Source organism: Oncorhynchus mykiss, chromosome 7 (assembly GCF_057628025.1).
Source record: "Oncorhynchus mykiss isolate SJ-2025 chromosome 7, ASM5762802v1, whole genome shotgun sequence".
Taxonomy (NCBI): domain Eukaryota; kingdom Metazoa; phylum Chordata; class Actinopteri; order Salmoniformes; family Salmonidae; genus Oncorhynchus; species Oncorhynchus mykiss.
In genome coordinates this window covers 28,030,847-28,054,975 of record NC_143028.1, presented here as the reverse complement: position 1 = coordinate 28,054,975, position 24,129 = coordinate 28,030,847, and the positions used below count along the sequence as shown (strand labels likewise).

General features: G+C 41.8%; 1 protein-coding gene across 6 annotated transcripts in view; it reads left to right on the top strand.

Moving 5' to 3' along the window:
- Positions 1 to 20,621: 20,621 nt before the first annotated feature.
- The window catches only part of st3gal8 (ST3 beta-galactoside alpha-2,3-sialyltransferase 8), a 33,658-nt gene continuing 30,150 nt past the window's right edge, over positions 20,622 to 24,129 (top strand). For 2 of the 6 annotated variants that reach the window (XM_090240644.1, XM_090240640.1), the window contains exon 1: positions 20,622 to 21,969. The gene's annotated coding sequence lies outside the window, so the exon portion shown is untranslated. The remainder of the gene's footprint in view (positions 21,970 to 24,129) is intronic. The other 4 variants (XM_090240639.1, XM_090240641.1, XM_021609089.3 and 1 more) reach the window with 3 other exon arrangements.

Here is a 24,129-nt window from a genome sequence, read left to right as displayed (position 1 = left end):
GCAAATAAAAATAAGGCCTTGCACTTCACATTGTTTCGTAACCCCCTAGCATTAAGAGAAACTATAGACAAAGACAAAACAACAAATATTATATAAAAGTATAAACTGTAGTAGGATGAGTCAAAGGAGCAGTGAACGTAAGTGATCTGCACCATTTAAGTCCATTTAAAGTGAAAATAGCTTATTCCATAACCTTTGACCTAGATGTTATCCGGCTTTGAAATTCAACTCAACTGAAAATTATGTTCAAGACCAAACCAAGGGTTCTTGTAGTAAGAGAGACTAAAAACCCTCTTTAGTGTAATCAGGAACTGTTCTGAGAAATAAAATACAAAATAACAATTTAAATAAATAGGTTACCTACTATTTTAAGTGCGTATGAAAACTGATCATAAAATAATTGAATAAAAATGTTTTACATATACACGTTCCTAAGACCTTTTTTTTTGGAAATAAGTATTAATAACTAAATAGAACAATAACCGTGTAAAGTCAGAGCAGACCTGTATGCCCTTTAAAACAGTATCTTAGTTACTGTATACATAAAAAATAAATACAGCTTTCAATCTTCTTCGTAAGTTTATAAATAAAATAGGTCTTCTGGTCATACAAGAACAAACTAATACTGTAAATTGAAGTACCTGAGTATTCCTGAAAAATAGTCACCTGATGCTTGTTAGGTAAACAGCATAAGGAAAATGAGAATACCATGGCTGAAACCATCAACCTGTTCCTTCTGGTGAGATTTTGGGGAGGAATATGGATTTCTCAACCTTTGGTGAAGCCTTGTCCTCCAACGAAGTAAGCAGCCTTTCCCTCATTTCGTGCTATGATTGTTGGCCACAACTTGTTCCTTCTATGTCCTCCGGGCTGAGATGCTCGGCGAAACGCATACCATGGCGCTGAAGGAAGGCGTTCTTCCTAGAAGCTTTCCAGACAGCATCCCTGTAGAATCTGGCAGTGAAGAGGATGATGATACCCCTTGGTCTTGGATCGTTTTGCTGTTGCAACTTGCCGAGGCGATGCACAACGTCGATGGTATCACCAACTTTGTTCTTCTCTGCAGGGATAACTTCTTTGCAGATGCGGATAGCCTCTCCTCACACATCTTCATTCTCCACCTCTGGCAAGCCGTAGAGTCTCAGGTTCCATCTTCTTGTGTATTGTTCCAGATCAGTGAGACGTCTATGGTAGACATTGTTATTATTTTCCACACTTTTTTCAACTTTTGTCACTCGTTTTCACATCCTTGATTTCACCACATGCAAACTCCACAGTTTTTTTCAAGCCTTCGATAACCATGGTGTTCGCGCCTACCATTTTCTCAATGGCGCCACACCTGGAGTTGATGAGTAAGGAGAGGGTTGCCACGATGTCAGAGTTCATGGTGGTTTTTTTGGAGGGTGGCGGTTTGCACGGAGTAACCGGTAAAGAGGGGAATTCGTCATCTTCAACAGCATTCGAAAGCACGATATTATCCATAGGCCAAGCGTAGTGTTATGGCAGTTGTCTATAAGCATGTTTCTCTCTTGCTGATTAGCAATAGAACGGCTAACTTCTTCCTTTCTTTTTTTGTCACAACTTTGCCTGGACATGCCAAAATAAATTATCCGATTATTATTCCAGTCACAGGAAAGGTCTTATATCTTGAACAAAAAAAAATAGTAATGACTGTAAACTTCTTTTTCTTTTCACAATCTTTCTGAAGTTTGGTACGGAGCTCGGTAAAAAAGCGTCTGTTCAAGCCGCCATCTTGGCACCTTCCCCTCTATATAAATCTCCTATGAGACTACCATTCATTACAAATTGCGCTATTGAGTCTTCACGTGTATGAATGGTGTCATGTGATCCATGGCTTCCTCCATTCATTCATTCATATATACAGTAATTAACTTGCCCGATATTTGGAAAGTTTGCATAGAAAATACTGCAGATGTGACAATTGCCTGCTAGGGTGCATTTCCATTTAACAATCTTGTGTTGATCAAAACAGCTGGACGTAATGATGTCACACCTAAAAAAACATAATATTTAGCTAAAACCTAGTGTTGAATAAAAATTTATTGGTTGAAGTGTTTCTATTACCCATTTAGCGACAGCATGTATGTCAGGATATAGCATGCTGGCTGGGGTTCTGTCTACAATTCTCTTATTGCAAGTTATTCATTAGTAATTATGAATGTCTAATTTCCCTTCATTGCAAACAATCTACATCAACAAAGTGAAGGAATTGTTATGCTATATATTAGTGGCTTTATAAGATGACATCATAAATGCTCATATAGCAAGTCATTCATTCAACACAGGCTCTGCAAGCAACCACCTGTTAGAGCGTTAGGTCGGTCTTCTATGGAACTAATTAAACTAACCAAAAAAAATTAATAATAATAATTTATGTCTCAGGTAGCCCACGAAAGCCAGCATAATTTAGTCATATTTGCCACATTCTAATAATTCTCATGTACCAACGTATCGCAACGGGCCGTGCCATGGTGAAACTTGGAGAGCTGAACTAATTGGATGGGGAAACTTGCCAGCCAACCAGAAAAGCAAGGCGAAGCAATTCAGGCATTCTTGCAAGTCAGGACAATCCTTGTCCTGCAAAGAAACATCATTTTTATAGTTGAACATTTTTATTTTGCTAGCAGTAGGCATTTAGAATTAAATGTGGAGTAGAGCTTTATAGTTATGCGGTGACAATCACTTGCCCCACGTACACCTTCAAAATGATTTGTCAATCATAATTTATTCGAAAAACACAGTTTCCGTCATAATTTTCCGCAATAAAGAAAGTTTGAAACCTGCCTATTGACTGTCGGCTTCAATGTCGAACAAGCCCCTTTTTGACATCCAAAAGCAGACGTCGCGTCACAGAATCAAATGTTTTTTTTTGTTTTTTTTACATTGACAAGACAGTCGAGTGTGCCCGCTCAAACAATGGAAATACATGTCCTTAAAGATGGAAGGCTGTTGTGTGGTTGTTTTCTGTAAACATTGCCTGCATTTTCACTGGTCGGGGTTGAATTTTGTGGCTTCAATGAGAGTGGGCAGTCGTTCTCCCTTCCGAAAGTACCAACTAACTGATCACTTTGAATTCACGTTAATTGACAACTCAACCAAATGTAAATCCAAACTAGACGTGGAACAGACTCTGTCACGTTCTGACCATAGTTCTTTTGTGTTTTCAGGACGTGAGCTGAGTGGGCATTCTATGTTGTGTGTCTAGTTTTCCCGTTTCTATGTTTGGCCTGATATGGTTCTCAATCAGAGGCAGGTGTTAGTCATTATCTCTGATTGGGAACCATATTTAGGTAGCCTGTTTTGCGGTGGATTTTTGTGGGTGGTTGTCTTCTGTCTTCGTGTGTCTGCACCAGACAGAACTGTTTCAGTTTTTCCACATCTGTTGTTTTGTATTTTGTAGTGTTCACGTTTATTGTCTATATTAAACATGATGAACACTAACCACGCTGCGCTTTGGTTCTCTCCTTCGTCTACAGAAGAAAGCCACTACAGAACCACCCACCACAACAGGATCAAGCAGCGTGCTAACAGGCAGCGGCAGCAGGAGCAACGCAAGAAGGAAGAATGGACATGGGAGGACGAGTTGGACGGAAAAGGACCCTGGACAGAGCCAGGGGAATATCGCCGCCCCAAGCAGAGCTGGAGGCAGCAAAAGCAGAGAGGCGGCATTATGAGGAGCTAGCACGGCAGAGCGGCTGGAAGCCCGAGAGGCAGCCCCAAAAATGTATTGGGGGGTCACAGGGAGAGTGTGGCAGAGTCAGGAGTCAGACCTGAGCCAACTCCCCCTGTTTTCCGTAAGACGCCAAGGAGGAAACCAGAGCCGGTCAGGGCGGTAATGGAGCAGTCTGCGAAGTTGAGGGGTGAGTCTGAGATTGTCGAGGAGTTGTTGGACAGATTGGAGGAGAGTGAACGGAGGGGAGATTATGAGACATTCGAGGAGGAGTTGATGAAATTGGAGGAGAGTGAGGAGAGAGAGCTGTTGGTATGGTATGCACGGCACTCATCTTGAGGTGCGTGCTAGCCGTCTGGTTAAGACTGTGCCAGCCTCACGCACCAGGCCTCTTGTGCACCTTCCTAGCCCTGCACGTCCTGTGCCAGCTCAGCGCTACAGTGCTCCTAGCCGTGCTAACCGTGGCGGGCGTTGTACTGGTCAAGCATCATGTTATGCGGTGGAACGCCCGGTGTCCCCAGTACGTGTGCTTAGCCCGGTGCGCTACATCCCAGCTCCCCACATCTGCCGGGCTAGGGTGAAGATCCAGCCAGGGCGGATGGTGCCAGCCCTGCTCTCAAGATCTCCAGTACGCCTTCACGGTCCGGTCCATCCAGTGCCACCTCCACACACCAGCCCTCCGGTGGCAGCCCCCCGCACCAGGCTGTCTCTCCGTCCTTTGGCTACAGGTGCTCCCGCCTGTACATCGCTGCTAGAGCTTTCCTCCTCTCCAGCGCCGCCAGATTCTCCCGTCTCTCCAGAGCTGCTAGAGTCTCCCATCTCTCCAGAGCTGCTCGAGTCTCCCACCTGTCCAGCGCTGCGAGAGCCTTCCTCCTCTCCAGCTCCGCCAGATTCTCCCGTCTCTCCAGAGCCGCTAGAGTCTCCCGTCTCTCCAGAGCCGCTAGAGTCTCCCGTCTCTCCAGAGCCGCTAGAGTCTCCCGTCTCTCCAGAGCCGCTAGAGTCTCCCGTCTCTCCAGAGCCGCTAGAGTCTCCCGCCTGTCCAGAGCCGCTAGAGTCTCCCGCCTGTCCAGAGCCGCTAGAGTCTCCCGCCTGTCCAGAGCCGCTAGAGTCTCCCGCCTGTCCAGAGCCGCTAGAGTCTCCCGCCTGTCCAGAGCCGCTAGAGTCTCCCGCCTGTCCAGAGCCGCTAGAGTCTCCCGCCTGTCCAGAGCCGCTAGAGTCTCCCGCCTGTCCAGAGCCGCTAGATCCGCCAGTCAGCCAGGATCCGCCAGTCAGCCAGGATCCGCCAGTCAGCCAGGATCCGCCAGTCAGCCAGGATCTGCCAGAACCGCCAGTCAGCCAGGATCTACCTGAGCCACCAGTCAGCCAGGATCTGCCAGAGCCATCAACCTGCCTGAGCTTCCTCTCAGTCCCGAGCTACCCCTCAGTCCCGAGCTACCCCTCAGTCCCGAGCTACCCCTCAGTCCCGAGTTACCCCTCAGTCCCGAGCTACCTCAGTCCCGAGCTGTCCCTCAGTCCAGTGGGGCCCTTGGTGAGGGTTACTAGGCCAAGGTCGACTTTGTTGGAGTGGGTCCACGTCCCGCCACCGTGGAGAGACGCCCACCCGGACCCTACCCTATGGGTTTAGGTGTGCGGCCGGGAGTCCGCACCATGGGGGGGGGGGGGGTTCTGTCACGCCCTGGTCTTAGTATTTTGTGTTTTCTTTATTATTTTGGTCAGGCCAGGGTGTGACATGGGTTATTTATTGTGGTGTGTTTTGTCTAGGGGTTTGTTGTAGGTTATGGGATTGTGGTTAGTGGGGTTGTCTAGAAAAGTCTATGGTTGCCTGGAGTGGTTCTCAATCAGGGGCAGGTGTTTATCGTTGTCTCTGATTGGGAACCATATTTAGGCAGCCATATTCTTTGAGTGTTTCGTGGGTGATTGTTCCTGTCTTTGTGTTTGTTACACCAGATAGGGCTGTTTTAGGTTTTTTCACGTGCCATGTTTTTGTATATTGTTCTATTTTCATCTTTATTAAAGCTGTATCACTGCTGCGTTTTGGTCCGCCTCTCCTTCAACAGAAAACCTTAACACACCATTAATCCCCATTTTTAAAATCTAGGCTACAGTGTTTATGGTAATTAATGTTAATGCATTTCAAACTGCTAGTCTGTTCTTGTATTCAAGAAGTTTTATTTATTTCATATCATTTTGAGTTTTGACAATTTCTTCAAATCTATAAAAGATGGGATGTGATAGCCCAGTATTTCTTATTGTCTTAACCAATGAGCAAGTCCATTAGTCTACCTCTTGGCCAGCAAAAGCTATTGGTGTGTCTGAGCCCTTAGAACCCCACAGTCCTGCTCAGTGGCGGCACAATGAAAGTTTCACTGGTATAGCTATGGGGTAGCGTGGCCATTGCATTGGGGTAGAAGGGCTGCATTTACTGCGGGATGCTCACGGAACCATGGGCACCAACAGTGATCATTGCAGCATGGTCACATTTTTCATGCTGGGGGCAGAAGCCGGTGGTCAGACTGACAATTGGTTATTATATTCTAGGCTATAAAATCATTCTTACTTGCTCAACTTTATTGTTAATTCATCGTCTCCTCTCCCCAGTTTGGGCCAGGGGTGTGTGTTGTGTGCCAGTGAGCTGATTAATAAAAATAAGTCTTCACATACAGTGGGGCAAAAAAGTATTTAGTCAGCCACCAATTGTGCAAGTTCTCCCACTTAAAAAGATGAGAGAGGCCTGTAATTTTCATCATAGGTCCACTTCAATTATGACAGACAAAATGAGAAAAAAAATCCAGAAAATCACATTGTAGGATTTTTAATGAATGTATTTGCAAATTATGGTGGAAAATAAGTATTTGGACACCTACAAACCAGCAAGATTTTTGGCTCTCACAGACCTGTAACTTCTTTAATAAGAGCCTCCTCTGTCCTCCACTCGTTACCTGTATTAATGGCACCTGTTTGAACTTGTTATCACTATAAAATGTCCACAACCTCAAACAGTCACACTCCAAACTCCACTATGGCCAAGACCAAAGAGCTGTCAAAGGACACCAGAAACAAAATTGTAGACCTGCACCAGGCTGGGAAGACTGAATCTGCAATAGGTAAGTAGCTTGGTTTGAAGAAATCAACTGTGGGAGCAATTATTAGGAAATGGAAGACATACAAGAACACTGATAATCTCCCTCGATCTGGGGCTCCACGCAAGATCTCACCCCGTGGGGTCAAAATGATCACAAGAACGGTGAGCAAAAATCCCAGAACCACACGGGGGGACCTAGTGAATGACCTGCAGTGAGCTGGGACCAAAGTAACAAAGCCTACCATCAGTAACACACTACGCCGCCAGGGACTCAAATCCTGCAGTGCCAGACGTGTCCCCCTGCTTAAGCCAGTACATGTCCAGGCCCGTCTGAAGTTTGCTAGAGAGCATTTGGATGATCCAGAAGAAGATTGGGAGAATGTCATATGGTCAGATGAAACCAAAATATAACTTTTTGGTAAAAACTCAAATCGTTGTGTCTGGAGGACAAAGAATGCTGAGTTGCATCCAAAGAACACCATACCTACTGTGAAGCATGGGGGTGGAAAAATCATGCTTTGGGGCTGTTTTTCTGCAAAGGGACCAGGACGACTGATCCGTGTAAAGGAAAGAATGAATGGGGCCATGTATCGTGAGATTTTGAGTGAAAACCTCCTTACATCAGCAAGGGCATTGAAGATGAAACGTGGCTGGGTCTTTCAGCATGACAATGATCCCAAACACACCGCCCGGGCAACGAAGGAGTGGCTTCGTAAGAAGCATTTCAAGGTCCTGGAGTGGCCTAGCCAGTCTCCAGATCTCAACCCCATAGAAAATCTTTGGAGGGAGTTGAAAGTCCGTGTTGCCCAGCAACAGCCCCAAAACATCACTGCTCTAGAGGAGATCTGCATGGAGGAATGGGCCAAAATACCAGCAACAGTGTGTGAAAACCTTGTGAAGACTTACAGAAAACATTTGACCTCTGTCATTGCCAACAAAGGGTATATAACAAAGTATTGAGAAACTTTTGTTATTGACAAAATACTTATTTTCCACCATAATTTGCAAATAAATTAATTAAAAATCCTACAATGTGATTTTCTGGATTTTTTTTCTAATTTTGTCTGTCATGGTTACAGGCCTCTCTCATCTTTTTAAGTGGGAGAACTTGCACAATTGGTGGCTGACTAAATACTTTTCCCCCCCACTGTATATATATGTAATGGGATTTTTTGGAGTGCAAGTTAATTTTACACAGTATAAAGTCAAAAACAAACAATGAAAACAAATGAAAATGCATATGCCTATCGGTTTTTTGCATGCAAAGACCAATTTAAACATTATTTTTATTTAACCAGGTAAATAATTTTCTATTTAACCTGGAATTTTTACTTTATTCAACCTGATTGGTCTAATTGAGATGAAAATTGAATAATAACATTCAATATAGCAAAACATTTAATCTCATGCAAGCAACCCATAGCCTGCAGAAATAAACGACACGGTTAATTTTTGCAGCACACTGTAAAAAATATATAGGTTAAAACAGTTTGTATCCTGGCTGCTTTCAAATTGTATCTCAAGCACAATTTGGATTTTGTGTTAACTTAATCTAAAGTTACTTCAACCTAGTAAAGTAAGTGAAACTGCCAATTTTGGATTTAATAACTTGTTGCGTGAACTTGATACTTTTAGTCAAACAATTACTTCAATAGACTTTTTTGTTGTGTTAACAAAGCTACTCAAGTTGTTTTGACAAATTACCAAGGGGAGAGGACAAGTATTTGATAGTCAGAAAAACAAAACTTTTAGTTGTATTAATTTACGAAAGTTTGTAACCTGGCTGCCTAAACATTTTAAGTTGTGTCAACTTACCATACAGTTGAAACAACTGCTTTGATTTTTACACATTTCAGAACTGATTAAGTCTTTCAAATTATATAATACAAATTTCATTTTTTGCTAACTCAGCTTGATTTAATATGTTTTGACATTTTAAGTGTTAAGGTCAACTCAATTAAATACATAGTTGTCAACTCAACAAATTTGGCAAATTTAGTTGACTTGGCTCAATAAAACGAGTAATTTTGATTGAATATCAGTAAAACATTTTTTACAGTGTGCAAATAAAACAGCTCTTGTTTCATTATACCAGGGCTCTCCAACCCTGTTCCTGGATATATACTCTCCTGTACAACCCCAGTTGTAACTAACCTGATTCCGTTGAACAAACCAGCTAATTATTAGAATCAGGTTAGCTCACTAGGAACATTGTTGGAGAGCCCTGGTTAAACTATATTTATTCTATCCATAATATTGCAAAATTGTGTTCCTTTTAAACAGTACGAAACAATTGATCTCAAACAATATTTAGTGTAGCCTAAAGTCGCACGCATGGCTACAAACACAGGCGCATACTTATTGTAACTATGAGATGATTCTGTTTTTGTAATTCGTTTGAATGAACAGTATATAGGCCTATATAAAACTTTGCTTTATTGTATATGTCTATGTAGCCTACCCCACTGTGTGAGAGAGAGCTGCATGGAAGAATTCCAATGCCTATGTTAGAAATGACAAATAGAGGCATTTCTTCTCCTTTCTTTGCCTGGCAAAAAATTGCACTTAGGCCTAATTGAATTCTATGCCATTTCTAGCCTACTATGTTTTATATGACTGGAGAAATTAGCATAATATTTTTAAAATGACAACAAATACAGGGTAGCTTGGCATTGACAGTCCATGCACTGCCACTGACGGATCTGTGGGTTTGTTGTATAAATTAAATAATTTCTCTCAGGCTGTTTTCTTTCAATAAATCCGTGCAGCAATGTATCAATTTAGCCAATGTGACCACATCACACCAGAGCTACACGTCGCTCTCGCCATTCAAACTTCCCCACCAGTTCATTGCCAACACTGTAGCCTACTCTATAGCAATTCAGCAGGCAAGAGGATTGATCCATGCTTCTCTCTGCAAATAGGCCTTTCAAAATTGCTCGAAATAAGTTTAAAATTATATTGCTGTTCATTGTCTATATATAGCCTAGACTACTCGTTTAAGAGCTAGAGAAAGGGGGAAGAGATGGGCGAGTTCCCAGTGGAGATGCGTGAATTGCAAGAATTGAGCAATAGCTGATAGGCTATGGACAGGTTGCGTGCATGTGTTTCTATTTTCTATTGTTTATCAATTTCATCTTCATATAGCCGAGGCCTATATCATAACTGCCTTTATATCTTGCCCTTAAAACTTTCCTCGTCGATTTATATGATAGGCTACAATGATTTAGCATGATCCTATAATGTAAACTAGTTTTTGATACCCTACAGAAAGGATTTGAAGCTAAGGCAAGGTTTTTTAATTTTATTTGGGGAAAGAAGAAATGCGATTGGTTACGTGTCTGAGTGAGATTTGATTGATGGGTCATTTTAGGTGTATGGGTGGGTGAATGTGTATGAGTTTGCTAATTCTCTATATGTCCGTTCGGAAAGTTTCCTAAGGGCCTAGCCTGTCTGGATATCTTTAATCAGATGGGAATAAAACTGTAAGCAGCCATCGTCATGATGGTCAGCATGTGCGATTGAGCAATGACAACAGGTTCTAGAGTTGCATTTCCTCTCTTATTAAATGGAGTGCAAAGAATGAAACGTAGCCAAGGATGAGCATATTTTCAGCAATATATTCTAATTTCCAGTAGGCCTAGTACAGTTGAAGTCGGAAGATTATTTACACATAGGTTGGAGTCATTAAAACTCGTTTTTCAACCACTCCACACATTTCTTGTTAATAACAAACTATAGTTTTGGCAAGTCTGTTAGGGCATCTACTTTGTGCCTGACACAAGTAATTTTTCCCAACAATCGTTTACAGACAGATTATTTCACTTATAATTCACTGTATCACAATTCCAGTGGGTCAGAAGTTTACATACACGAAGTTGACTGTGCCTTTAAACAGCTTGGAAAATTCCAGACAATGATGTCATGGCTTTAAAAGCTTCTGATGGGCTATTTGGATGTATTTCAAGGCCTACCTTCAAACTCAGTGCCTCTTCGCTTGACATCATGGGAAAATTAAAAGAAATCAGCCAAGACCTCAGAAAACAAATTGTAGACCTCCACAAGCCTGGTTTATCCTTGGGAGCAATTTCCAAATGCCTGAAGGTACCACGTTCATCTGTACAAACAATAGCACACATGTATAAACACCAAGGGACCACGCAGCCATCGTACCGCTCAGGAAGGAGACGCGTTCTGTCTCCTAGAGATGAATGTACTTTGATGCGAAAAGTGCATATCAATCCCAGAACAACAGCAAAGGACCTTGTGAAGATGATGCTGGAGGAAACAGGTACAAAGTATCTACAGTGAGGGGAAAAAGTATTTGATCCCCTTTTGATTTTGTACGTTTGCCCACTGACAAAGAAATGATCAGTCTATAATTGTAATTGTAGGTTTATTTGGACAGTGAGAGACAGAACAACAACAAAAAATATCCTGAAAAACGCATGTCAAAAATTGTATAAATTGATTTGCATTTTAATGAGGGAAATAAGTATTTGACCCCTCTGCAAAACATGACTTAGTACTTGGTGGCAAAACCCTTGTTGGCAATCACAGAGGTCAGACGTTTCTTGTAGTTGGCCACCAGGATTGCACACATCTCAGGAGGGATTTTGTCCCACTCCTCTTTGCAGATTTTCTCCAAGTCATTAAGGTTTCGAGGCTGATGTTTAGCAACTCAAACCTTCAGCTCCCTCCACAGATTTCTATGGGATTAAGGTGTTAATGTGCTTCTTCTTGAGCCACTCCTTTGTTGCCTTGGCCGTGTGTTTTGGGTCATTGTCATGCTGGAATACCCATCCACGACCTATTTTCAATGCCCTGGCTGAGGGAAGGAGGTTCTCACCCAAGATTTGACGGTGAAGTTGTCCTGTCCCCTTAGCAGAAAAACACCCCCAAAGCATAATGTTTCCACCTCCATGTTTGACGGTGGGGATGGTGTTCTTGGGGTCATAGGCAGCATTCCTCCTCCTCCAAACACGGCGAGTTGAGTTGATGCCAAAGAGCTCCATTTTGGGCTCATCTGATCACAACACTTTCACCCAGTTGTCCTCTGAATCATTCATTGGCAAACTTCAGACGGGCATGTATATGTGCTTTCTTGAGCAGGGGGACCTGCAGGATTTCAGTCCTTCATGGCGTAGTGTGTTACCAATTGTTTTATTGGTGACTATGGTCCCAGCTGCCTTGAGATCATTGACAAGATCCTCCCATGTAGTTCTGGGCTGATTCCTCACCGTTCTTATGATCATTGCAAGTCCACGAGGTGAGATCTTGCATGGAGCCCCAGGCCGATGGAGATTGACAGTTCTTTTGTGTTTCTTGCAAATCTTCCACTGTGACACTTTCTTCCCAGACACTTTCCTGCCGCACCCACAATGATGTCCAATTTATTTGACTACCTTGCTACTTGAGCTGTGCAGTTTATCACCGTTGCAATGAACATCACAAAATAAATGTTCTTTACATACAGCGTATCTGGTTCTCTTGGTTGACAAATATTCACTATGTGCTGTGCCCCACACTACCATCTCTTCAACACTTGTGTCACTTGCTCTCTCAATTATTTTGATTACCTCCCCATAGGAGATTTGATGGACTGCCACATCAACCTTATTCACCCTTACAGGGCACCCCACAAACTCTGGGTCATGATTCCCACCACAACTGCAGCACGGCTGTTCTTCAATCCAATCTTCCGTCAAGCGGGTCAAATGAAAGGCACTTACCATACCTGGGATTCTCGTTGCGAGTTTATCCTCCTTAACTTCCATCGACACCCTGGAGATGACTCCCTTAACCCCTCGCCTCCCCACTGAAATCTAATTAGCATTAAAAAAATACACATCAAAATCTGTCTGTTTAAGCTAGAGATATCTGTTTTTGCATGGTATCGTGACTTTATATTGTTAATGTGACGACTGCTGTTTATCGAATAATTAACTATGTTTATAATTATGTGATTAGATTAATCAGGTAATCATTAACTCAGTAACCTGGGGCATCATGGGAAAAGTTTCTTTAATGAGTTTGCGTTCCCCAAATGAACTCAAAGAACATCAGAATATTGATTTTACAGCAGTCGCAAATTAATTAATTTCCTCCACAGTCTCATCCTGAAATTAGAATAATTCGTAAATCTGCACAAACCCGGGTCTCACTAAATCATTACGTACGTACCACACCAATTAAGTTGATTATTTATTTACTAACAAGTTAAATGATAATATAAGATAAACATTAACAAACACACAGTCTATTGATTAGAACGTAGTACAATGAAACAGGTCCCTAGCAGACCAACACAATATGACACGTGTTACACAAGATGGGGATTTTAGAAAGAGAGAGAGAGAGAGAGAGAGAGAGAGAGAGAGTGCACGAGAGAAAAGCACACTTGGATACATTTGTAAAGTATGCTTAGTTTAGCCCTAACACCTTGCCCCGAATTGCCGCTCTTTATGTGTCAGAATTATAATGATGTAATTACTTGTTGCAGATCTCCATTGGGTATCTCTACGTGGACCGAGTTCTGCTTCTGTCTTCTTCCTCTACTCCTCAGACACAATTAATCAGGACAAGCTCACCCGTGGTCTCTCTAATGGATTTCACTTTTCAGAGCAAATGATTCACCCTCTTCCAGACCCCAAACGGATCTCCCATATAAACATACTTCTTAAAAGAATTGCATCCCAAGAAGAAACAAATCCTTGTCCTACATACACTTATCAATTTCAATACTTTTTTATTTTTCATTCCATTCTTAGATGCTATTGATGTCCATTCATCTTCTCCAAAGCCACTTCTTGTTTCAGATTTAACATCCACTTCCATTTTAATTCCCACTGCCATCCGGGTGAAATTCAATGGGTACCTCCCACAATGGTCATCCAAACTTTGATATTCAAAAATCGCATCCCAAGAAGAAATCCTTGTCGAACATACACTTATCAATTTTGATACTTTTTCATTTTTAATTCCATTCTTAGACGCTACTTATGTTCATTCATCTTCTCCAACTCCACTTCTCGTTTCAAATTCGACAACCATTTCCATTATGATTCCCTCTGCCATCTAGGTGAAATTCAATGGGTACATCCCACAACATTTACGTTTAAACTTTTTTTTTTCTCCTTGTACAATTTGTATTGTTTTATTTTATACAAAGTGACTCATAAGAACTTACTTGATGTTGTATCTGTTGTATTAATTTTATATCAGCCATTCATTTGATTTTGGTTGCCACCTACTAGAGCAAAAATATTTAAGGCATAGGCCTATGCAGTGTGGTACACCAACCAATGGTAATGACAGGGTGCATGTCCTAAATTCTGGATACTGTGTGATATATTTCCCTCAATCTATAATTAGCTGCTATATTTGTCCTATTCTACACATGTATACGTGTGTATTAATACAAGTGTAAATTGTAAACCAGTTTTTTTTGCATATGCCAAATCTTCCTGAGACACCCTCAAAGAGGGAGGGGTCACGGCCAAGATCTGCCATTATCAACAGCGACCCTGGAGTAAGGGCACATCAACAGATTTTTCATCTTGTCGGCTTTAGGATTCAAACCAGTGATCTTTTGGTTACTGGCCCAACACTCTAACCGCTAGGCTACTTGCCCTTCAAGCTGCAGGCTGCTTTATCAGTGTAGCCTTCCCACTCTGAGTTCCATATAAGCTGTCCCCTTACAATTCTTTCAATTTGTCCACGTATGGTTTATTTATGAACAATTACTCATGTCTGAATGTTCTCTGTCGGTTCTGATTTCCCACACTCGATCCACCCCAATGAAAAATAAGACAAATTGAGTTGAAATATAATTGACAGACTCAGCCTCTCCACCCATGTGTCTGGTCATCATGACTCAGTTTGTGGTTTATGTGGCAATTTTCCTAACTTTGCTTCCTTCCCATCCACCCAGCTCACTAGCGCTCTCATGAAATCCCCAGGATTCTACCCCTCCCTATTTGTCAGTATCTCACCACTCACCACTGCATGTCTCAATATCCTCAATATTTAACCCACAGTAATAGTGGCTTGCGAAAGTATTTACCTCTTTGGCATTTTTCCGATTTTGTTACCTTACAATCTGGAATTAAAATAGATTTTAACACCGATTTTTTTCTTTAAGCAATGGCTTTTTCTGGCCACTCTTCTGTAAAGCCCAGCTCTGTGGAGTACATGGCTTAAGGTGGTCCTATGGACAGATACTCCAATCTCCGCTATGGAGCTTTGCAGCTCCTTCAGGGTTATCTTTGGTCTCTTTGTTGGCTCTCTGATTAATGCACTCCTTGCCTGGTCCGTGAGTTTTGGTGGGTGGCCCTCTCGACAGGTTTGTTGGGGTGCCATATTCTTAAATGTTTTCAATAATGGATTTAATGGTGCTCCGTGGGATGTTCAAAGTTTGGGATATTTTTTAATAACCCATCCCTGATCTGTACTTCTCCACAACTTCGTACCTGATCTGTTTGGAGAGCTCCTTGGTCTTCATGGTGCCGCTTGCTTGGTGGTACCCCTTGCTTAGTGGTGTTGCAGACTCTGGGGCCTTTCATAACAGGTGTGTATATATACTCAGATCATGTGACACTTAAATGAAGTCCACCTGTGTGCAATCTAACTAATTATGTGACTTCTGAAGGTAAGTGGTTGCACCAGATCTTATTTAGGGGCTTCATAGCAAAGGGGTGAATACATATGCACACACCACTTTTCCGTTTTACATTATTTTGAATGTTTCGAAACAAGTAATTTTTTTCATTTCATGTCACCAATGTGGACTATTTTGTGTATGTCCATTACATGAAATCCAAATAAAAATATATTTAAATTACAGATTGTAATGCAACAAATAAGGAAAAACGCCAAGGGGAATGAATACTTTTCAAATGCACTGTAGTAACACTAACTATTACTGTGGTTTAAAGCAATGTTTCCCAAACTCAGCCCTTGACTCAAACTCGCACTGCTTTGCTTTATCTTGGCCAGGTCGCAGTTGGAACTGAGAACTTGTTCTCAACTGGCCTACCTGGTTAAATAAAAATAAATACAAATTCAGTTTTTATGTAACCCTTGATTAACAGCTTTGTGCAAGAGTTGCTTGAATCAGCCTTATCTGAAAATCATTGCGAAAGATTTCAGCAGCACTAAAAAATCACATAAAATCATGTTTTATTGGTCACATACACATGGTTGGCAGATGTTAATGTGAGTGTAGCGAAATGCTTGTGCTTCTAGTTCCGACAATGCAGTAATATCTAACAAGTAATCTATCAAATTCATAACAACTTATACACACAAATGTAAGGGATGAATAAGAATGTGTACATATAAATATATGGGTGAGCGATGGCCATGCGGCATAGGCAAGATGCAGTAGATGGTATAGAACAGTATATACAGTTGAAGTCGGAAGTTTCCATACACGAGTCATTAAAACTCGTTTTTCAACCACTCCACAATTTTCTTGTTAATAAACTATAGTTTTGGCAAGTCGGTTAGGACATCTACTTTGTTCATGACACAAGTCATTTTTCCAACAATTGTTAACAGGCAGATTATTTCACTTATAATTCCCTGTATCACAATTCCAGTGGGTCAGAAATGTACATACACTAAGTTGACTGTGCCCAAACTCAGTGCCTCCTTGCTTGACATCATGGCAAAATCCAAAGAAATCAGCCAAGACCTCAGAAAACAAATTGTAGACCTCCACAAGTCTAGTTCGTCCTTGGGAGTAATTTCCAAATGCCTGAAGGTACCATGTTCATCTGTACAAACAATAGTATGCAAGTATAAACACCATGGGACCACTCAGTCATCATAACGCTCAGGAAGGAGACGTGTTATGTCTCCTAGAGATGAACGTACTTTGGTGCGAAATGTGCAAATCAATCCCAAAACAACAGCAAAGGACCTTGTGAAGATGCTGGAGGAAACAGGTGCAAATGTGTCTATATCCACAGTAAAACAAGTCCTATATCGACATAACCTGAAAGGCCGCTAAGCAAGGAATAAGCCACTGTTCCAAAACCGCCATAAAAAAGCTAGACTATGGTTTGCAACTGCACATGGGGACAAAGATCGTACGTTTTGGAGAAATGTCCTCTGGTCTGATGAAACAAAAATAGAACTGTTTGGCCATAATAACCATTGATATGTTTGGAGGAAAAAGCGGGAAGCTTGCAAGCTGAAGAACACCATCCCAACTGTGAAGCATGGGGGTGGCAGCGTCATGATGTGGGGGTGTTTTGCTGCAGAAGGGACAGGTGCACTTCACAAAATAGATGGCATCACGAGGCAAGCCATTTATGTGGATATATTGAAGCAACATCTCAAGACATCAATCAGGAAGTTAAAGCTCCCTCTGTTGTTTCCTGAAGTCCATAATCATCTCCTTTGTTTTGTTGACGTTGAGTGAGAGGTTGTTTTCCTGACACCACACTCCGAGTGCCCTCACCTCCTCCCAGTAGGCCGTCTCGTTGTTGTTGGTAATCAAGCCCACCACTGTAGTGTCGTCTGCAAACTTGATGATTGAGTTGGAGGCGTGCATGGATACACAGTCATGGGTGAACAGGGAGTACAGGAGAGGGCTGAGAATGCACCCTTGTGGGGCCCCTGTGTTGAGGATCAGCGGTGTGGTGATGTTGTTTCCTACGTTCACCACCTGGGGACGGCCCATCAGAAAGTCCAGGTCCCAGTTGGACTTGGCGGGGTCGAGACACAGGGTCTCGAGCTTAATGACGAGTTTGGAGGGTACTATGATGTTAAATGACATGGTGTTAAATGCTACAGTAATCCGTGATTGACTGTAGACTCTGCCACATAAGTCTTGTGTTTGAGCTGTTGAATCAGAATAGCTGCTCTGTTTGTATTCTGTCATGTTTCCAGCCGCCTTGCCATGATTAAAGCGGTGGTTTGCGCTTTCAGTTTTGTGCGAATGCTGCCATCAATCCACAGTTTCTGGTTAGGAAAGGCTTTAATAGTCACAGTGGGTACAACATCTCTGATGCACTTGCTTATAAACTCGCTCACCGAGTCAGCGTATACATCAATGTTGTTTTCTGAGGCTATCCGGAACATATCCCAGTCCACGTGATCGAAGCAATCTTGAAGCGTGGAATCCGATTGGTCAGACCAGTGTTTGACAGACCTGAGCACTGGTGTTTCCTGTTTTAGTTTCTGTCTGTAGGCTGGGAGCAACAAAATGGAGTCATGGTCAGATTTGCCAAAGGCAGGGCGGGGGAGGGCTTTGTATGCATTGCGGAAGTTAGAGTAACAATGATCCAGAATGCTACCAGCCCATGTTGCGTATTCGATATGCTGATAGAATTGAGGAAGTCTTGTTATCCGGTTAGCTTTGTTAAAATCCCCAGCTACAATAAATGCAGCCTCAGGATGTATGGTTTCCTGTTAACATAGAGTCCAGTGAAGTTCTCTCAGGGCTGACGAGGTATCTGCTTGGGGGGGATATACACGGCTGTGACTATAATCAAAGAGAATTCTCTTGGAAGATAATGCAGTCGGCATTTGATTGTAAGGAATTCTAGGTCAGGTGAATGAACAAAAGGACTTGAGTTCCTGTATGTTGTTGCGACTACACCATGAGTCGTTAATCTTAAGGCACACACCCCCGCCCTTCTTCTTACCTGAGAGATGTTCGTTTCTGTCGGAGCGATGCATGAATAAACCGAGTGGCTGTACCGACTCTGACAACATATCCCGAGTGAGCCATGTTTCTGTAAAACAGAGAATGTTACAATCTCTGATGTCTCTCTGGAAAGCAACTTGTGCCCTAATTTCGTCCACCTTGTTATCTAGAGATCGGACATTGGCGAGTAATATGCTTGGTGAATGGTGTGCTCGCCTTCTGAGTCTGACCAGTAGGCCGCTCCATCTTCCTCTCCTGTGGCGACCGCGTTGTTTTGGGTCGTGCACTTGGATAAGATCTCATGTCCAAGGTGGAGGTTCAAATAAAGGATCCGCTTCGGGAAAAACGTATTCCTGGTCGTAATGTTGTTAAGTTGACATCGCTTTTTTATCCAATAGTTGTTCCCTGCTGTATGTAATAACACTTGATGTTTTCTGGGCTAACAATATAAGAAATAATACATAAAAACAAAACAAATAACTGCATAGTTTCCTCAGGACCTGAAGCGAGGCGACCATCTCTGTCGGCACCATCTTGGACATTCTCTCTTTTTATTTTTTGTGTTTGATTTAAGAAAGTTTATTAAATAACCTCTTTACATTTGCACTGAAGGAGAAATCCCTTTGGCACATAAATTATGGAAGAGCAGAGGAGCACAAGGAGATCTGTCATGTCTCTGCAGTTGTGAAATCAAACTCCCTCAGGACAAACAATCATGCATGTTTTCTTACCCTCTCCCGTGTTGAGAATCTTAAGTTCTCCCTGGTCCAATTAATGATTGTGTCACACTCTATCACAGTTTGTAAAGTTGCAAAGATCAATTACTTATGGATGAGGAAACAGAAATGATTCTACACCTATCAACAGAGTAATTCCCATTTGGAAAAATAGTTATATCAGTTGTAATGTCTATCTTTTGAGCTTTCTTGGCTCGGGTACCTTCACTCCCACACATGACAAAAATACCACAGAGTAGTGCTCGTTGAAGCAGAGTCCTCATTGACCCCTCCTCACTCGTTCCACCTCCTCTGGGTGGCATTTTACAGTTGTCTGGGTTACATTAGCCCTTCCAAAATGGAAGGGAACAATTACAGTCATGGTCGATCTGAAGACATGTAACCAATGGGCGACTGACTGTACACTGAATAGGAAGGAAGACAAAGTTCAGAGTGAATTAAAGTTGATGATGTCAAGTCAACATCATCACACGCTCACGTTTGCCTTATGCTTTTCTGTGAAATAATTAGAGGAAGTATACAATGATTCACATCCATGTACATTATGCTTCACATAATTGTAGCTTATGGGTTTTAAGTAGAATTTACCCTTTTTCTTGGAAGAAAATAAACATACAAGCAGTAAATCAGCATGACAATTCAGTTTTACGAACTCATTCCAATGTGTTTTGAATCATTCATCACCCTCGTTGTATATCTCTGTTGTTATTCCTTGAGGAACATACCAATGTTTCCTGTGTGCTCTATGGGATGACTGATGAGGAATTCATCCCAATCCTTATTTTCATTAATTTAACAACACAATATCAGATATAATGCATCATCCCAATTCCCTCTGGTTATGCAACTGGATGTCAAGATTTGTCGAAACATGTCGATGTTCGTTTACTGGAAACTGATATATGGTTCATTTTACAACTCCTATGTGAAAGCTCTTTGTTTGGACGTACCAGAATTTTCACAAACTAGACACACACACACACACACACACACACACACACACACACACACACACACACACACACACACACACACACACACACACACACACACACACACACACACACACACACACACACACACACACACACACACACACACACACACACACACACACACACACACACACACACACACACACACACACACACACACACACACACACACACACAATAATTAATTTACCATGGCATCTCTCTGGATTTGCTATGGGTCTTTGCATTCTGGCCAAGAAATCTGACTGAAAGATGATTCAATGATTAGTTTTTCTTATGTTCAATGCCAAACCTAAATGTGCCAGAGTGGAGAGAGCATGTCATGACTCCATGGATCTGGAGGGAGAGAAAGAGCAGTATTAGAGTAATGTGACGTGACTGAGACACAGACATGGCTGTACATGTTGCCGTCTCTCCACACAAAAGAACAACAAATCTTACCCATAACCACTTCCATCTTATCATCTTCCACTGGCTGATGGCAAATCCTAAAACCGCTCCATCTCTGCACCAAAACACCTTGACACCGTGGGCAGTTAAGTTTGAACCTCATATGTTTTATGTTGTTATGTGTCTTGTATATACCAATTCGGCACCACACAGAATGTTCCCTCAAGGAATTTGAATTGAAACACTCTGGTAACAGTAAGACTTTGTTCCCCATTCCTCCTGTTTGTCAGTTCCTAAGGTGTCCAGGCACATACTGGCTCTGTGTACCCCACCCCCACCTCCTCTTCACCCAGCTTATCATACAGCCTTCACAGCTGGTGTCTTTCACAAAAACACAGCCATTGCTGTAGATCATTTACCTCGTTGCACAATTCTAAACCGAATTAGAACAGACAAGCGATTCCTGATGAAAAGTAATCGTTAATAACTTCTTCATGAATAAATAATTATACATAAATAAAATTCATACTTATCCCATTTTAAGAGCAACATTTTGTTTTCATCACCACTTATTAAAAATAACCAACTTTCTCTGAAGTCTCCATATTTGTTTAGTGTCAGTCTTTCCTAAATATGAGTTCAGAGGCACTGCTAATGACTATCGAAGCAATGCATTCAGTGATCAGGTTGATGACATTGACAAAATGTAAGAACCAAATGACTATGACTGGAGCCCCATTATACCTGGTTCTAAAATGATTGTGCCCACATTTTCAGACAGGTGTAGACAATCAAAAGACAACTTGTGATCTGATTGTGATCAGTTCCTCCTGCCCACCTCTGGAGGTAGTCAGGCACACATTGTCTGGATATCTTACAAGTGTAGACGGATCTGGACAGCAAAACCATTTAAATCATAACTCCGCCGTCTAAAATCATTGACAGGTGGCACCATTCATTTATGGTATCAATATGTGTTAAAATAAATATTATTTTGAAAGAATACCTGTCAAATTATTTGCGTACAGGGAGGGACCAGGAAATCTGTTCACAATGGGGACACAATGGACGAATAAGAGACACATTTTAATACCATGAGTAGACGCATGTCTGAAAATGTGGGAACAATTAGAATGTGGACAGGAGCAGGACACAGGACACATATTAAAACCAGGTATGAATGAAGCTTGGGACTGGGAAGTGCATTAGTCTTTTGAAAGTGAACTGAAGTGGACAAAAAATGCTCTGCTCCACCTCTTTGTATAGAAAAAAGAGCCTCTCACATACTGACATGCCCCCTCACGTCATAATCTAAACCATTTTGTGCAGATTACACTCCCCCACAGCGCAAGGAATGGGACATACAGCCAGACTGAAGCTACAGACAGGACTCCCATTATCAGGCATCAAACAAGGTAACCATGCCTCTCTTTTTCTCTCATTCTCAAACTAAAAGAGCAGTTATTTTTATTTCTTTTGACATTCTATACATATATTCAAGTTGATTAGAATTAGTTATACTTTCATATTCTCTCTCTCTCACTCAGACAAACTGACTAAAAAGCATGTCTGTGAATTTTGAACATAAGTAATTTCCTGTGTGTTGCTTTCTTCTTGGGAATAGCAGCCAAACCACCCAAAGTTTCATGATAGAAGTACACAGAGGTTTTGGTCCAGCTGCTATTTCTTGCCAAGGTTGCAAAGACAAAATCTCTATTAGATGGTGCGTTCTCAACCGTTTCCATTTCTATTATGGTGAAGCTGGCATTTTGATTGTAATATGATGAATATTATTAGGATTTATTTGGATTGTGTGGCTAAGTTACTCAACACAGAAAATGGACAATGGTTATCATCATATTCGTTCACAATATCATTGTCAATCAAACCAGGGGCCAAGTGTGGACGCCACACAACAGTGTTATCCCTAGGTAGTAATTTATCTACAGTTGGAGTCGGAAGTTTACATACACTTAGGTTGGAGTCATTAACACTCGTTTTTCAACCACTCCACAAATGTCTTATTTACAAACTATAGTTTTGGCAAGTCGGTTAGAACATTTACTTCGTCCATGACACAAGTAATTTTTCCAACAATTGTTTACAGACAGATTATTTCACTTACAATTCACTGTATCACAATTCCAGTGGGTCAGAAGTTTACATACACTAAGTCGACTGTGCCTTTAAACAGCTTGGAAAACTCCAGAAAATGATGTCATGGCTTTAGAAGCTTCTGATCGGCTAATTGACAAAATTTGAGTCAATTGGAGGTGTACCTGTGGATGTATTTCAAGGCCTACCTTCAAACTCAGTTCCTCTTTGCTTGACATCATGGGAAAATAAAAATAAATCAGCCAAGACCTCAGAAAAAAAATGGTAGACCTCCACAAGTCTGGTTCGTCCTTGGGAGTAAACGCCTGAAGGTACCACATTAATCTGTACAAACAATAGTATGCAATTATAAACACCATGGGACCACGCAGCCGTCATACCGCTCAGGAAGGAGACGTGTTCTGTCTCCTAGAGATGAACGTACTTTGGTGCGAAAAGTGCAAATCAATCCCAGAACAACAGCAAAGGACCTTGTGAAGATGCTGGAGGAAGCCGGTACAAAATTCTCTATATCCACAATAAAACGAGTCCTATATCGACATAACCTGAAAGGCCTCTCAGCAAGGAAGAAGCCACTGCTCCAAAACTGCCATAAAAAAAGCCAGACTACGGTTTGCAACTGCACATGGGGACAAAGATCGTACTTTTTGGAGAAATGTCCTCTGATCTGATGAAACAAAAATAGAACTGTTTGGCCATAATGACCATCTTATGTTTGGAGGAAAAAGAGGGAGGCTTGCAAGCCGAAGAACACCACCCCAACCGTGAAGCACGGGGGTGGAAGCATCATGTTGTGGGGGTGCATTGCTGCAGGAGGGACTGGTGCACTTCACAAAATAGGGAGGAAAAGTATGTGGATATATTGAAGCAACATCTCAAGACATCAGTCAGGAAGTTACAGCTTGGTCACAAATGGGTCTTCCAAATGGACAATGACAAATGGACAACGCAAGCATACTTCTAAAGTTGTGACAAAATGGCTTAAGGACAACAAAGTCAAGGTATTGGAGTGGCCATCACCAAGCCCTGACCTCAATCCTGGAGAAAATGTGTGGGCAGAACTGAAAAAGCGTGTGCGAGCAAGGAGGCCTACAAACCTGACTCGGTTACACCAGCTCTTTCATGAGGAATGGGCCAAAATTCACCCAACTTATTGTGGGAAGCTTGTGGAAGGCTACCCGAAACGTTTGACCCAAGTGAAACAATTTAAAGGCAATGCTACCAAATACCTATTGAGTGTATGTAAACTTCTGACCCACTGGGGATGTGATGAAAGAAATGAAAGCTGAAATAAATCATTCTCTCTACTATTATTCTGACATTTCACATTCTTAAAATAAAGTGGCGATCCTAACTGACCTAAGACAGGGGATCTTTACTCTGATTAAATGTCAGGAATTGTGAAAAACTGAGTTTAAATGTATTTGGCTAAAGTGTGTGTGTAAACTTCTGACTTCAAC